We start from the raw sequence: 18367 nt of genomic DNA, 5'->3' as shown, positions 1-18367 counted from the left end.
TATATATTTGTGTGTGTGTGTGTAAAAACATTTAAGACCTACTCTTTTAGCAACTTTCAAGTATGTAACTATTACTCATAATCACAATGCTATATATTATATCTCTAGATCTTATTCATTTTATAACTGAAAGTTTATCCTGTGACAAATATCTTCCCATAACCCCCAGACCCCAGCTGCTGGCACCCACTATTCTATTCTGCTTCTACAAGTTCAGCTTTTTCAGATTCCACATAAAAATTAGATTATATAATACTTGCATTTGTCTGATATTTCACATAGCATCATGCACTCAAGCTCCATCCATGTTGTCACAAATGGCAAGATTTCCTTCTTTTTAAGGTTTAGTAATATTCCATTTTATATACCACATTTTTATTATTCATTCATCTGTTGACAAACACTTAGAGTCCTTCCATGTCTTGGCATCTGTGAATAATGCTGCAATGAATATGGGGGTATAGATATCTCTTCCAGATAGAGATTTCCTTTGGATGTGTTCCCATAAATGGGATTGCTGGATCATATGGTAGTTATAGTCCTAATTTTTTGAGGATCTCCATATAGTTATCCATAGTGGCTGTACAATGTACATTCCCACAAACAGTGCAAAAAGTTTTTCTTTTCTCCACATCCTCATAAACACTTGATATCTCTTGTATTTTTGATAATATATACCCTAACAGATATGAGGTGATATTACATTTTGGTATTGATTTGTATTTCCTTGATGATTAATAATGTTTTTTAGCTGTTCATCTACCTCTTGGCCATTTGTATATATTCCTTGGAAAATTGTCTATTTAGGTCCTCTGCCCACTTTTTTTTTTTTTATGGTACACGGGCCTCTCACTGTTGTGGCCTATCCCATTGCAGGGCACAGGCTCCGGACACGCAGGCTCAGCGGCCATGGCTCATGGGCCCAGCCTCTCCGTGGCATGTGGGATCTTCCCAGACCGGGGCACGAACCCGTGTCCTCTGCATCAGCAGGCGGACTCTCAACCACTGCGCCACCAGGGAAGCCCTCTGCCCACTTTTTAATCAGATACTTTATTTTTGCTATTGACTTTTATGAGTTCTTTATATATTTTGGATATTAACCCCTTATCAAATATATGATTTGCAAATATTTTCTCCCTTTTCAGTTTATTGATTTTTTTTTTTTTTTTTGCTATACAGGGACTTTTCAGTTTAATATAGCCCTACTTATTTACAGTTGCTTTTGTTGCCTATGCATTTTGTGTCATATCCCAAAAAAAAAAAAAAATCATTGCCCAAACCAATGTCAAAGACATTTCCCCTCTGTTTTCTTTTAGAAGTTTTATGGTTTCAGGTCTTATATTTAAGTCTTTAATCCATTTAAATTTAAATTTTGTGTGTGATGTAAGATGAGAATCCAATTTCACTCTTTTGCACATGGATATCCAGTTTTTTCAATACCTTATATTGAAGAGAATATTCTTTTTCCCATTGAGCATTTTTCACTCCCTTGTCAAATAATATTTGACTGTAGATGCATGGGTTTATGTCTGGGCTCTCTAATCTCTTCCATTGGTCTACGTGTCTATTTTTATGCTGGTATCATACTCTTTTGATTACTACAGCTTTGTAATATAGTTTGGAATCAGGAAGTGTGATACCTCCCCATTTTTTCTTTCTTTAGATTGCTATTGCTATTCACAGTCATTTTTGTTTCCAAACAAATTTTAGGATTTGTTTTTCAATTTCTGTGAAAAATTCTATTGGAATTTTTATTCTATTGAATCTAAGCATGGGTTTGGGTGGTAATTTTAACATCATTAACTCTTTCAATCAAAGAACATAGGATATCTTCCATCTAATTATATCTTCTTTCATCAGTGTTTTATAGTTTTCAGTGAACACATCTTCCACTTCCTTAGTTAAATTTATTCCAATGTATTTTATTACTTCTGATATTATTATAACTGGGATTATTTTCTTACTCTCAGATTGTTCATTATTAGTATATAGTAACACAACTGATTTTTGTATGTTGATTTTGTATTTTACAACTTTAATGAATTTATTCATAATATCTAACATTTTTAGGGTGGGGTCTTTAGTGTTTTCCATATATAAGATCATACTATCTATAAAATAATTTAACTTCTTCCTTTCCAGTTAGAAGACTTTTATCTATTTATCTTGCTTAATTGCTCTGGCTAGAGCAAATACAGTAGTGTAATGAATAGGATGGTGAATGTGGGCACCCTGGTCTTGTCCTTAACCTTGGAGCAAATATTTTAGATTTTCACCACTGAGTGTAATGTTAGCTGTGTGTTTGCCATATATGGCCTTTATTGTGTTGAGGAATGGTCCTTCTATACTTAATTTGTTGAGTTTTTAACTATAAAGGATGTTGAAAAAGTTGAATGTTTTTTCTGCATAATCAAGATGACCATATGATTATTATCTTTCATTCTATTAATGTGATGTATCATACTTGTTTATTTGTGGATGTTGAATCATCTTTGCATCCCTGGAATAAATCCTACTTGATCATGCTGTGTGATCCTTTTTATGTACTGTTCAATTCTGTTTGTACTATTTTGTTGAGAATTCATACATCTATATTCTTCAGGGATATTGACCTATATTTTTATTTTCTTGTAGTGTTATTATATATCTTGCTTTGGTATCATAGTAACACTGGCTTTTTAAAATGAGTTGTTGAGTATTCCCTCCCCTTCAATTTTTTTGGAAGAGTTTGAGAAGAACTGGCATTAATCATTCTTTAAATGTTTGGTAAAATTTATCTGTTAAATCAGCTGGTCCTGGGCTTTTCTTAGATTACTGATTCTATCTCCTTACTTATTATTGGTCTGTTAGTTTTTCTGTTTCTTCATGATTCAGTATTGGTAGTTAGTACGTTCCTATGAATTTATCCATTTATTCTGGGTTTTCCTATTTCAGGCATATAATTATACTAAGATCCTTTGTATTTGTATGGTATCAGTTGTAATATCTTCTCTTAAATTCCTGATTTTACTCATTTGAATTTTCTCTTTTTCTTCATGGTCTGACTAAAGTTTTTTTCTATTTTTCTGTACAAGGGTTTCCATTTTTCCTACATCATCACTAACACTTATATCTGTCTTTTTGATAATAGCCTTCCTAAAAAAAATGTGAGGTGGTATCTCATTTTAGTTTGCATTTGCCTGATGGTTAGTGATGTTGAACAACTGTTTATGTACCTCTTGTCCATGTCTATGTCTTTTATGGAAAAAAAAATGTTTATGCAAGTCCTCTGCCAATTTTTAAATTGAATTAGTTGAGCTTTATTTGCTATTGAGGTGCACTAGTCCCTTATATATTTTAGATATTAACTCCTTATCATATGTATTGTTTGCAAATATTTTCCCCTGTTCCATAGATTGTCTTTTCATTTTGTTGATTGTTTTCTTTGCTGTGCAGAAACTGAAAAAGCTTTTTTTCTTATTCCACATTCCATCCTGACACTTAGTGTCTAGAATTGAGTAAATGCTCAGGAAATTTTATGTTCAATAAATACATAACTGGCATGGATGGTTATCAAAGGAACATGTCATTGTAAGCTGGAATGCTTAAGAAACAGATTCAAGAAGAGTTTCACTTTTAATTTGGGTCTCGAAATATGTGTAAGAGTTGTGTTAGTTAGAAAAAGGAAGGAATGGCATTCTAAATTTGGAGAAAGGATATGGAAATATGTGCTTGGATAATGACACATAATATGGGAGATTGTGAAAGCCTGGATTGTTTATATTTGTGGTGATCGATTTAACAGAGTGACACCTTACAGAAATCAATGTCTTAGTTTTTAAGCATTAGGCTTAGTTATTAATTCTACATTTTTGTTTTCCAAATGACTAATTTATGTTGACAAGTACTTTAGATATTAAGGAAATATCATGGAAAAAAAGAGCCAAAGTTTCTGTCCCTGAAGACAAAAAATAAAGCAGAACCAAATACAATAATTATTGTATACTAAATGCCATGAAGGAAATAAAGAGGGATATGTGATTGGCACTGAGGTTAAGAGGCTGAAGAAGACATTCTGCTCAAAGAGAGTAGTTCAGGATTTATTGATTTATTGATTTAAGTGGAGAAGCAAAGCAAACAAAAGTAAAAAAAATGAAGTAAGTGTTATGATAGGAGTCTATAAAAAGTGCAGTCTACATTAGGGGCCACTGCACTCAAGAGCTTGGTTCTGAGGTCAGAGCACTAGCTGTTGGATCTAGGCCAGATATCTGGTAGGCCAAAAAATGCCTTTGGTTTTTTAAGTAAAAATAAAAACACATTTTTCATTATCACCAAGAACGTTATTGAACAGTGTATTCACCCTTTTGTTCCACTACCTTCTGCCATTTTCCAGGCAACTTCATAATTCCATCTTCCCAAAACTTTTTATCTTTTTGAGCAAAGAACTGTTCTAGGTGCCTTTTACAGTCTTCCAGGAAATTGAAATTTTTTCCATTAAGAGAATTTTGTAGGCTAAAATAAATAAAAATCTGAAGATGCAATGTCTGGTGAATATGGCAGATGAATCAGAACTTCCCAGCCAAACTGTAAGAGTTTTTGCCAGGTCATCAAAGAAACATGTGGTCTTGCATTATCCTGATGGAATATTATGCATTTTCTATTGACTAATTCTGGATGATTTTCATCAACTGCCACTTTCAGTTAGTCTAATTGGGAGCAGTACTTGTTGTAATCAATTATTTGCTTTTCCAAAAGGGGCTCATAATAGAGGATTCCCTTCCAATCCCACTATATACACAACATCACATTCTTTGGATGAAGACTGGTCTTTGGTGTGCTTGTTGGTGGTTCATTTCACCTGCCTCACGATCTCTTCCATTCCACATTTTTGTACAGTCTACACTTTTCATCATCCATCACACTTTGTTTTAAAAATGGAATGTTTTCATTACGTTTGAGTAGAGAATCACATGAGGAAATATGGTCAAGAAAGTTTTTTTCTCCTGACTTATGTGGAACCCAAACATCAAAGCAATTCACATAACCAAGTTGGTGCAAATTATTTTCAACGTTATATATATATAACATTCCATACAAAAGCAGCAGAACCTTTCCCAATGCACTTGTAACATTCTCCAGGATAGATCACATGCTAGGTCACAATGCAAGCTTCAATACATTTAAGAAGCCTGAAATCATATTAAGCATCTTTTCTGACCAAAAATGTAAGTGACTAGAAGTCAACTAGAAAAAAAACAAAAACAAAAACAAAACCCTACAAAACCCACAAACTTTTGAGATCTAAACAGCTATACAACTAATATGTCACTGAAGAAATCAAGAGGATATCAAAAAATACCTGAAGACAAATGAAAATGGAAATACAACTATCCAAATCTGATAGGATGCAGCAAAAGCAGTTCTAAGAGGGAAGCAGATAACAATAAAAGCTTACCTCAGGAAACAAGAAAAAGCTCAAATAAACAACCTAACCTGACACTTAAATGACCTAGAAAAAGAAGAACAAAGAAAACCCAAAGTTAGTAGACGGAAAGAAATCATAAAGATCAGGGAAGAAACAAATAAAATAGAAACTCTAAAAACAATAGAAAATATCAATGAAACCAAGAGCTAGTTTTTTGAAAAGATTAACAAAATTGATAAGCTTTTAGCCAGAATCATGAAAGAAAAAAGAGAGGTTCAAATCAATAAAATCAGAAATGCAAAAGGAGAAGTTATGACCAACACCACAGAAATATAAATGATCATAAGAGATTACCACAGACAACTATGTCAAGACTGAACCAGAGGGTAATAGAAAATATGAACAGGCCAATTAATCATAATTGAATTGAAACAATAATAATAATGATAGTAATAAAAGACTCTCCCCAAACAAAAGTCCAGAACCAGATGGCTTCACAGGTGAATTCTACCAAATACTTAGAAGAGAGTTAATCTCTATCTTTCTCCAACTTTTTCAAAAATTGCAGAGGAAGGAATTTGCCTCCAAACTCCTTCTGTGAGAACAGAATCACCCTGATAAAAATTCAGGACAAAGATATAACACAAAAAGGAAATTTCAGGCCAATAGCTCAATGTCACTGATGAACATAGATGCAAAAATCTTCAACAAATTATTAGCAAACTGAATCCAACAGTACATTAAAAGTATTATACACCATGACCAAGTGGGATTTATCCCAGAGATACAAGAATTGTTCAATATCTGAAAAACAATTGATATGATACATGATATTAACAAATTGAATAATAAAATTATACAATCATCTCAGTAGATGAAAAAAAAAACTTTTGACAGAATTTAACATCCACTTATGATAAAAACTATCAAGAAAGTGGACATAGAAAGAACATACCTCAAGGTGGTAAATGCTATGTATGGTAAGACCGTAAGACAACAGCTAACATTATACTCAATGGTAAAAGCTGAAAACATTTCCTGTAAGGTCAGGAACAAGACAAGGATGCCTACTCTTGTCACTTGTATTAAACACAGTATTGGAATTACTAGCCATAACAATTAGACAGGAAAGATAAATAAAATGAATCCAAATTGGAAAGGAAGAAGTAAAGCTGTCACTACCTGTGGATAACATGATACTATACATAGAAAATCTTAAAGATGTCACCAGAAAACTACAACAACTCATCAATGAATTGGGTAAAACTGCAGAATCCAAAATTAATATACAAAAATCTGTTGCATTTCTATACTCTAATAATGAATATCAGAAAGATAAATTAAGGAAACAATTCCATTTACATTCAAATCAGAAAGAATAGAATAGCTAGCAGCCTTGATAAAGAAAAACAAAACTGGAAATATCACACTTCTTGATTTCAAACTATACTACAAACTATGGTAATCACAACAGTATGGTACTGGCACAAAAACAGACACATAGCTTAATAGAGCAGATTAGAGAACCCCAAAATGAACTCACATTTACATAGTCAATTAATCTACAACAAAGAAAGCAAGAATATACATTGGGAAAAGAGAGCCTCTTCATTAAATGGTGTTGTGAAAACTGAAGAGCTATGTGCAAAATAATAAAGTTAGAACCTTTTCTCACCTGCAAAATAAACAATAAAGAAACTCGAAATGGATTAAATACTTAAATGTAAGACCACAATCCATAAAGCTCCTTGAAGAAATCAGAGGTAGTACGTTTTTTAACATTGGTCCTAGCAAAATTTTTTGGATATGTCTCCTCAGTCAAGGGAAACAAAAGCAAAAATAAACAAATGGGACTACATCAAACTAAAAACTTTTGCACAGTGAAGGAAACAATTAACAAAATGAAAAAGCAGCCTACTGAATGGGAGAAGATATTTGCAAATGATGTACCCAATTAGGGGTTAATATCCAAAATATACAAATACTCATATAACTCAACATCCAAAAAATAAACAACTTGATTAAAAATTGGCAGAGAAACTGAATAGATATCTTTCCAAAGAAGACACATGGATGGATAACAGACACATGAAAAGATGTTCAACCACACTAATCATCAGGAAAATGCAAATAAAAAGCACAATTAAGTATCACCTCACTTCTGTCAGTATGGCTATCATCAAAGAGACATCAAATAACTGTTGGCAGGATGTGGAGAAAATGGAACACCTGTGCACAGTTGGTCAGACTGTAAAGTTCTGCAGCCACTATTGAAATCATTATGGTGGTTTCTCAAAAAAATTAAAAATGACCCAGCAATTTTACTTGAGTATTTACCCAAAGAAAATAAAACACTAATTCTAAAAGATATATGCCCCCACTGTCTATAGCAGTATTATTTACAATAGCCAAGATACAGAAAGAAATTGAGAGCTCATCTACAGATGATGAATGGAAATCTTGCCATATTCAATCTGGATAGATATAGAGGATATCATGCTAAGTGAAATAAGTCAGATGAGAGAGACAAATACCATATTATCTCCTTTATATGTGGAATCTTAAAAATAAAACAAACAAAAAAACAAAAACAAAAAGGGAAAACACAGTCACAGATACACAATAGAAGAAGGTGATTGCCAGGGGGAGGGCTGTGGGGATATGTTAAGGGGATTGAGAGGTACAGATGTTCAATTATAAAATAAATAAATCTCATGGAAGTAATGTACATCATAAAGAATATCATCAATGATATTATAATAACTTTATATTGTGTACAGATGGTTACTAGACTTGTGATTACTTCATAATGTATGCAAATGTTATATCTGTATATCGTACAACTGAAATTAAATATTGTATGCCAACTATATTTCAATAAAAGTAAAGTATAGATTAAGAATGAGACAGACAAACAAACAAATAAATAAAAGGTATGTACAGTGCTAGGTCCAGTGCCCAATATATAGAGAGTGCTAAATATCTGATAAGCAAATCTACCAAAATGTAGTAGAAGACATTTGCAAGTTTGGAGGTAGAAGAAGTGACCTACTTCACTGAAATAATCTTGTGACTGATCAGTTTGTGAGTTGCACGTTTGCTCCAAGTGCATGCTCTTTCTTTATGAATGCAAAATTAATGTGTTCTACAAAATCTTGACCCAGTCTGCTAACTGGGTTTCATTACTTGCTTCTCCTCCTAACTAAACAGAAGACCTCTGTTTAGTTACTAAAGAGAACTGCTCCTTTTCATGTGCATTTTTGACCTTCTGTACTGGCTTAGTTGTGTGAAAAGGTAGTACAGGGGTGGGCATTTGAGCACCTACAACCTTGTCTATTTTGGAGGAGAAATGTGTGTTTTCCCCACTTGATATTTCTTGTTTTCCCATCATCCTGAAACATGGCATATCTATCAACACAGCTGTCTTCCAAAGATTATATGTTGTCGGGCTTACATTAATGCATAATTGGACTCTGTCCTCAGAACGTTACTAGCTGTGGAGGGTCTAAATAGTTTTCTTAGTGTCACCTTTATGCAAACTGTTAGATCAATATAAACTTTAAAAAAATTGTTGAATCCTTTTAATATTTATGTCATCTGGATGCTTCAAATAAGTGTTAAAATTTGTACAAAACTCAAGTTCAGTGAAAAACATCTAATAGTTCTTAGATTTTTCTGGGCACTGCCAACAGCTCATCTTGCATTTCCTTGGACAAACTACCTAGGTAACTGTGATAATAAAGCTAGAGGATTCATCTTGTTCCTTAACATGGTTATACTCTTCCATTAATGAAGATTCTGTTTATCCTACCCCTGTCTTTACCAAAAGTGAAACAACTCTATTATCCCTCTATTGTGGGAGGCCATGGCTTGGGAAAATACTTGGTTAAATGACCTCCATCTCCATGTCAGCACTTCCAGAAAGCTGACCCCAGAAAAAGCTAACTACTTTGGAAACAGGATCTGCTGACCAGTAGTGTTGCTTTTGGGACATGTTAATGAGGTCAATAGTACCCATGTGTAACACCTGAGACTGTTGTCAAATTACACCCCATGCCAGGTGAATTGTGGGACAATCTTAGAGTTGTTTGAGTGTATCATAACTTAGATATCATAACCTAGAAAGTGAAAAAAGTGGGCAGGGTGTCTTCAGACAGTGAATCTAATTCTTAAATTCAACTAAGAGAAATTACCTGAAATAGGCAGTAGGCAGGCACTGATATGCTTAGGCATTTTGAAGAAGCCAAGACTCAGGTTTATTAGAACCACCCTCTATGACAATGAAGGCTGAGATGATCTGGTCTAAAGGATGGGCAATTGAACTATATTTGGGTTATAGATGTCCTCACTCAAGGCCATGATGCCTCTAACCATAGTCTAGGTTAAGTCCTTGAAAAGGGGCTCACGGTGGTTCCATGATTGATATGGCATACTTCAGTATGTTGACATCATATGGCAACTTTGTCCAAGGAAAGGACCACCTTAGGGATCCAAGGGAAAGTATGCACATAAGGTTTCTATTTTGACTTATGGCTATTTTATAATAAATATAACAACCTTGTGGTGATAGAAGCCTTAAGATTTGCACAAGACTTACCTTGCTCTAGCCACCATTATGTTCTACATTATGGTTTCTCAGTCCTGGCACTATTGGCATTTTAGATCAGATGACCATTTGGGGTGTGTAGGTGTGGTCATGGATGTTTTGTACATTTTAGGATGTTTATCATCATCCTTGACTTCCAGTCACAAGATGGCAATAGCATTCCTTCATCCCCAAATATGTGGCAACCAAAAATGTTTCCATTGCTAAATTGCCAAATATCCCCTGGGGGCAATTCAGGGGAAAAATCACTCCCAGTTGAGTTCTACTGCTCTATATCAATAGCATTATTTTCCCCTAAGGGCATGAAGCTGTGACCTAAGTTTTCATCGCAGTTTTAAAAGGAGCTATTCAATATCTATTGTAAGTATTCAAAAAATTTGATGTCCAAAACCCAAAATTAAGTGGTCCCTGAAACAAGCCATTCAGATGTTAGTTTTAAAAGCTCTTCAACTTTGTACATGTGTACAGACATTTATACCAACTACTAACAACGTGATTTGTCTACCTGCTTCACCATAGTTGATTTTGCCTAAAACACCTTATTACTTTCCTTTTGTCTGTAACAACTTATTTCAGAGCATTTATGGGTTCTAAGCTTGATATTTTCTTACAATTCGCAGCACTACTAATAACTTTCAAGCAGGCTAGTACCTGGAGGAAGTATAGGTAACTCAGAGATACCTCAAAAATATTTTTTATCTTACCACAGAGCAGTGTATGGACTATGTCTAACAGACCACAGAAATAAGCAGATGAATGAAAGCAAAGTTCTGATTCTATTGTAGACATATTCTTACTACTAATCTATACATAAGTGTGTAGGACCCGTTCTTTGGACACTTATTATGACATTGCTTATCAACAGTTTGGCTCCATGGCCTTAATTTTCCCCATCAAAAATAATTATTAACATCTCCCCCTGCCTTCTGTTACAGATGATTAAAGCTAAGCTTTTCAATCCCTCCCTTATAGTAGGTTGTGATATTAGAGGTCAAAAATAGATTATAGGTTACAGAGAAAGTGAGGGACTCCTGGTGGGGCTACTGCCTTTCCAGGTCCAAGGTGAAGGTGATGAACTGAAGGATAATCGCAAAGAAACATTTTCCACATCAGAAATGTTCCAGAGTACTTAGACCCACTTAGCTTTAGAGAGGAATGACTGGAGGGATGGTATGCGTGGGATGGTATCTGCACAGTCAGCCTGCTGATTTGTTCCTGGTAGAAACTCACCAGATGCTGGAGCTATTATAAAATTAACTGCACCAAACTCAGAACCAATTCTCAGATAATTTTTCCAGGTTCACCTTCTTTTTAGTTATTGTGTATTTCTTTATTCATCCCCTCTCCTTGCCCTCTTAAAAGTATTTTTATGAAATATTTTAAACTTACTGGAAAGAACAGGGAATAATACGACTGCTACACAGATAAATCTCAAAAACAAAACAGTGAGTGAATATAGTAAGTTGGAGAATAATATATTGTGCATGATATATAAAGCTTGAAACCTGCAAAACAATATGATGAATGTTTATCAGTATTGAATGTTAACATTTTGACTTATTAAATCAATATTAAAAAAAAGAACTAAAAGGTTAGAGTACAATTGAAACTTTCATGCTTCCTCCCTCTCCATTCAGAAAATAATTGTATCATGATTTTGGAGTTTATATTTCTATCATGTTTTTTATGACAGATATCAAGATTTAGATATCAATATATAATACATTTCTCTATGTTTTCATATTATAAATTGGCATCTTACAAGACATATTATGCATACCATCACTGTTTTTGATGTTTTTATGTTAATACATTTAACTCTAATATATTGATTTTACTGACTATCCTTTGATAATTATATTAAAATACATCTGCTTATCTTTGTCCTATTGATAGACATCAAGATTTTTTTCCTCTAATATTTTGAAATTAAACCCTACTGCAATTGGCACTCTTACTCATACCTCTTGAGCACCCCTATAAGAGCTTTAGACATTCACCACACAATGGACTTAGCAATTCTGTAGGATAATATACCTCAGGTTTTGGTATTCAAACTCAGTACTTCAGATACTGTAGTCCTATTTTCAAATTAGGACTAAGGACAATGCTGCAGAGGTTTACAATATCCCCAGTGATGCCTTCACATCTGGTAAGGGAGGTCTGATACTCTTCTTCTTACTTTCTAAATAATGCTTATTTTCATGACTTCAAACAATGTCTATATACTAACATCGTCTAATTAGCTAGTTCAAAGTCAAGATATAGAGCCCTAGACGGCCCCTCCCTTCCTTTCCTCCCTCTCTCCTTCCCTCCTTCCTCCCTTCTTCCTTCCTTCCTTCCTTCCTTCCTTCCTTCCTTCCTTCCTCTTTCCTTCCAACAGGAAATATTTGTTAAATCTCTAATCAGAACAATCAAAATGAACATGTCTAAAACTGGATTAATCACACTGCCTCTGCAAAATTTATTTTCCAAGTTTATTACTAAACTCCTCTATTACATATCCTTCAATAGCTCCGTATTGCTTTCATGACCCAAAGATTAATGTAACAGGCACACTTCTCTCTTTAGCCACCATTACTCTGTGACTTCAATTTACAAATAAAACCACTAGTCCATCTGCAGTTTACAGATAAAACCACATTATCAACTACTTACAATTTGTTATGCTTTATTTCATTACTTATATTTTCACTGCCTAGAATTCTTCTTTCCCCTTCTTCACCAGGTTAATTCCTCCAGGCCCTTTAAAGTTGATCTTCCTCAAGAAGTCTTCTCTCATCTCTGAGTTAGGGTCCAGTGGCTTCACTTTTTCCCAGTTTTATTGAGATAATAATTGACATACAGCACTGTGTAAGTTTAAGATGTAAAACATATTGATTTGACTTATGTCATTCATGAAATGATTACCAAAATAGGTTAGAGAACATTCATCATCTCATATAGATATGACATTAAAAAATAGAAAAGAAAAAAAATTCCTTGTGATAAGAACTCATAGGATTTACTCTCTTAACTTTCATATATAACATACAGCAGAGCTGATTATCTTTACCATACTGTACATTATATCCCTAGTATTTATTTGTTTTATAACTGAAAATCTGTACCTTTTGATCACCTTTATCTAATTTCCCATCCCCTTATCCTCCAGTGCCTTCATTTTGATTTCCTGTGGCATTTTTTGATGATTTCTTTCATATCACAGATAATACTGTGCTTAAATTGGCAACTTGATTACTTGTTTCCCTCACTAACTCAGGGCTCCTTGAAGGCAGGATTAGCACCTTATATCACTAGCTCCCAGGCTCTTAAAATTGAGATGATACTTATCAGACTCTAGTCAAATGATAGGACAAGCACATTGGAATTACTTCATCAAAATCATACAGTTAGATCTGGGCCTGGGATCCAAGCCAACTTATTTCCAGAGCAGGCCTTTCCCACCATCAGTCAAAGAGTGTCATTTTTCAAAAGTAATATAGAAATAGATCAGTGTCATATGATATTAGGGTTGCCAAGGAAAACTTTCTGGATACTGATTCCTAAAATTCCAACAGCAGAAATATAAAAAGAGTAAATATTTAAAATACAAATATTTTAAAAAGAAGGACTAGTAATTTACATTCACCCTATAGTATACACATTTGTACTGAAGTGAAAATGATGATATAAGAACTTTTCCCAGTAGCAGATAAAGAGACAGACTAGAAGACCTAAGTATTAGGAACTTGAAGGAACAGGCAAAATTACTGGAGATTCTGATAGTAAACCCCACGTCCTCATCTTGGTACTTTTGGAATCACAATTACAGACGCGCTTCCTCAAGTTTCCTACTCGTTCTTTGACATCCACACTCAAAGAAACTTGCTAATACACTTGACCTTTTCCTTTAAGAACAGCTATGATATTCAAAACCCACTAAAAATACCCCACATCTAGTATAGTAACAGAGATAGAGCTATAAAAACAATTTATGTAAATTAAATAATTACCATAAAATTCTGGATGGTGGATACCTTTAGTGAGAAGATGATTGGGGTGGGGATGGAACAAAGGAGTTGCCGTGGTGGCAGCAGAGGCTTCCCTTCTTCTCCTTTCTTTTCTTCATTTCAGTCTGGGGATTATGCATTTACAGTGTGTTGACCTTCACTTTTGTGTTTTGTGTATTTTCTATATATGCATTTTATTTCAAAATAAAAATTATTTATGGAAAAGAAAAAATAAATGTAAGAGGAAAGAAAGATATATTTTCAAGGACAAAAAATATAAGAGAAAATTTATCAGCCCAATATAAAGGTTAGGAAACTGAGATGTAGATTGGGAAGGATTTCCTTAAAAAAGTAATGATGGGATGAGGTTGAAATTTTTTGAGCTCTACCTAAATGAGCGCTCTCGCTACCTCTCTCTCTTTCATGCACACATTTTCTCCCGAGAGAGGGATTCTATTAAGCATGTATTATCCCTTCAATGCTCTTATTAAGCAGCTATTATTCTTATAATCCCATTTTACATGAAGAAAACTGAAGATGAAATCGAGCAACTTGCCTAAAGTGGGAAGAAAAGAAGTTCCTGACTGCTGGAGCCTGGTACTGTCAGCTGTGTTTTGCTGCTTACCTGTAGAACATAAACAATTTCAGTGAACATAAGGCTAGACAAGGCTACTCTGTGATCAAAACAAGACTACGTTGTAATCAGGTCTGAACACACACACAAAGCGTGGACATTGTCCAAATCATAAAATGCCAAAACACATCCCTTCTCTAGCTAATGATTGACTGCTGCTTCTTTGCCAATTATAATTTTAGCCTCAGCCTATTATTTCTTCCTTCTAGATAAGAGTTATTATGATAAGCACTCATGTAATTGACCATAATTCATAACAGCATACAAGCCAGAGCAAAGCCTTGTTTCCTTTAAATCTCTTTAAAACTAACTCACACAATCCTGAATCATGTCATTCTTTTTCTAATACTCTCTTACTGAGAAGCTCCGTGGGATATGCTTTTTCTCATTGCAGCACACCCGACTTATTCAACTACAGGTGTGTTCCTGGTTGTCTTTGGCTGAAGGGCATTGACTGAGTCATTTGTATATGCTTGCTTTGAAGATCATTTGCAATTAATACAGGATTTTTGTGTTCTATTTAGAAGTGGAGAGGAGAGGAAAACAGAGCAGATTTTGAGGTAGAGATGAAGAAACTTGAAAGTATGACAGACTTCCTTACTGCCAAGTCTCAAGACTTCCTGAATCTTCACCATCCTCTGTGATTTGCTTCCTTGTGCTGAGGCAGACATGCTATGTTTAATACCCATGGAACACGACAGTTTTAATACCTCAAGAAAATCCTGTGATTCCTCTTTAATAGCTTGGTAATGAGCTTAAAATGTATTGCTTTAGTGAGATATTTTTGCTTTTGCTTAAGGTACTTTGGCAATTTACAGAAGTCAAATGTACTCACAGTGAATGCAATGCTGTCTGTAATTACATAGAAAGTGGCTTTCCTTTTTTTCTTTCCTCATTTCTTTGCTCTGAATATCTCCTGAATATGAATCTGTAAGCTCTTGGTTACAGACACATGCTGTGTGTTTAAGACCTCCCAAGGGTTCACTGATGCATTAGATCTTTGAGATAAGGAGGAGTAATGAGGATGAGCAAGATGAAATAAATGTAAGCCTGAAAATGATGAAAGAAGCATAGAGACTCAAAGGTATGATGGCCCTCAGTTAATGGTCTCTCATGCTTTAAACTCTCCTCATTTCACTGTGACTAGACAATTCTGATGCTAGAGCCAAGAAACAATTTGAGAAATGAATGAAAATGGATATTAAAAAAATCTTTAAAAGGTATAACTAAGTTAGTGTAAAGAAGAGAAATATGTAAAAGGAACCAAGATGATACACAGAAAAGAGAAGATAGGAATTGTTGACATTTTAATTTTTTTATAGTTAAAGCCTACTCGAGGTGCGCTGGTCTTAAAACTTAACATTATTTTATGTTCTTCCCTTGAATAAGTGGATTCTATGTTCCCTCTCCTTGAACTTGGTCTTGTTTTTTGTGACTGTCTCAAAGTATAGAACTCTGTGAAAATGATGCCATGTGACATCTGAAGTCAGGTTAGAAAAGCCATGCAGCATCCGCTGATTTATCTCAGAATAGTCACTCTTGGAGCTTTCAACAAACACTTAAGAAGCCCAACTGTCCTGAGGAATCCATAGGGAAAGCCCACGGGGAAAGGCAACAGAGAGACAGAGAGATACCTCATCTGTTTGAGCCCCAACTGTTTTAGACTGCCCAGCCTGGGCTCTACAACATGAGAATAATAACCTCAGCCCCTGTTAACATCAAACTGCCAATGCTTGAGAGACTCAAAGTAAGAAATCCATGCTGAGCTGTCAAATCACAGATCTGTAAAGAAAATATATGAGTCCTTGTTTTCCACCACTGTTCTAGACTGGTTTGTTGCACAGCTATAGATAACTGAAACATCAGGTGTGCTGAGTACCAGTCCACAAGCCCATCCTTGGGCAATATGGGGGCCTTCCTTCTCTTTTCATGGGAAATTTTTTTTCAAAACCAAGACCATATATCCAAACACACAATTAATTTCCAATAATTTATACTTTCCAAATTATAAAATATGCATGATAATATCTATTCTACATATCTAATATTGTTGAGGAGACTTGAATGATGTTAAATATTTGAATTTTTAATTTGTTCAACAAGGAAGCACTATGTAAACACATGATTACTATTATTAGCAGTAATAACTGCTAAAATTTATTGAACACTGAATATGTTACAGAGACACTTACAGGTGCTTTACTCATTATAGCAGTCAGCCTCAAAGACGAACCCTGGTGATCATCAACTACTTCTATTCATGCATTTGTATGATACACTTTCCTTGAGTGAGAGTTAGACTCACTGGTTTGACTTCTAAAGAATAACATAACCATAATTAGGTTATAAAAGACTGACTTCAATTTTACTTGTAGATTCTTTGATGAACAAGCTGCTATGTGGGAGAGTCTCAAATGGCGAGGAATTGAGGTCAACTCTAACTAATAGCCAGAAAGGTACTTAAGATGTGAGTACAAAAACCCACAAGGAATTTAATCCTGCAGCAACCATATAAATGAATTTGGAAGCAGATCCTGTCCCAGTTGAATCTTTATTACAACATTGTGAGGTATTTTAAAGCTGAAGACCCAGTTATATCATGCTCAGATTCTTGACCTATAGGAATGTGTGTGGTTTTAAGCTAGTAAGTTTTGGGGTAATTTTTAATGCAATGATAGATAACTAATATTCCTGCATTAAAGAAACTCTGACACATAGATTATCACTAACTTAGGGTCTCACAATTAATGATCATAATTTTAGTGCTGGAGAAATCTTGTCATTAATCTAAATTATTTCTTTTTTCTCTGCCATTTGGGAGAGACTGAGGAAACAGATATAATGTAATTCAGCAGAAAATTTTGAGGGAAAAAATGCTACCTCATAACACCTCAATTTTTGAGTCAGAGAAATGAACAAAGAATAAAAATGTGAAATTTAAATTCAAGTTAGAATTAAAGGGAAATAAAATGTGTTGTGGAGTTACTCTACACCAGGCACAACGTTTGATATTTTACACATTCAGTTCCTGAATTAATGCCTTTGTAACCTGAATGTTCCTATGTTACTCATTTCATGGATCATTTCTGAATGGCACAATCCTCCCTTTGCATCATTTCTGAAAATATCTGCAGTGCAGGCACTTTTTAGCGCAAAGTTAAATTAAAACATGTAATCAATAGTAAAATCCATAAACCATGGTCCAGATTTTAATTTTGTAGTTTGTTACAGATAATGAAAATTACTGAGTTACCATGATGAGAAAAACTTGCTCACATGAATGGCACCATACACAATCTAATCCTTTGCCTCAAAGCTTGGAATATGTTTGCTCCTGGGTTCAACATACCAGGTCTGCTAAAACTTCACTGTAGGCAGCTGTACCTACATCTTCACAGCTCAACAGTGGATGTTGCTTCCCTGGGGTCATAACGGCTTTATTACTTCAGAAAATCCAGTCCTTGCTCAAAACATGCATCTAATAAAGTGCTGGAGCAGAAAATCTTCCCTGATTCATTCCAGCTAAATTTCTATCTTTATGGCTCCTCCTGGAAATCCACATGTTGTGGAGCCAATACTGCCTGGCTTCTTTTCTCCAGTTAGCTTTGTATTGTGGAATGCAGGCCAATCCTGCCAGGGAAATGGGCCTCAGCGAACTGTGTTACCGTTACTTATATTTTGCCATTTTTAGCTCAGTACGCTTGCAGGGAGAATTTCTGTTGAGTGTTATT

The 18367-nt window shown here is 34.6% G+C and overlaps 1 pseudogene; it reads right to left on the bottom strand.

Moving 5' to 3' along the window:
- Window positions 1-18066, bottom strand: part of LOC132501439 (high mobility group protein B2-like) — a 28755-nt pseudogene extending 10689 nt beyond the window's left edge.
- Window positions 18067-18367: the final 301 nt, after the last annotated feature.

This window comes from Mesoplodon densirostris, chromosome 14, assembly GCF_025265405.1.
Source record: "Mesoplodon densirostris isolate mMesDen1 chromosome 14, mMesDen1 primary haplotype, whole genome shotgun sequence".
Classification (NCBI taxonomy): Eukaryota; Metazoa; Chordata; class Mammalia; order Artiodactyla; family Ziphiidae; genus Mesoplodon; species Mesoplodon densirostris.
Note: the sequence above shows the minus strand (reverse complement) of the source record. Positions and strands in the feature narration are given on the sequence as shown.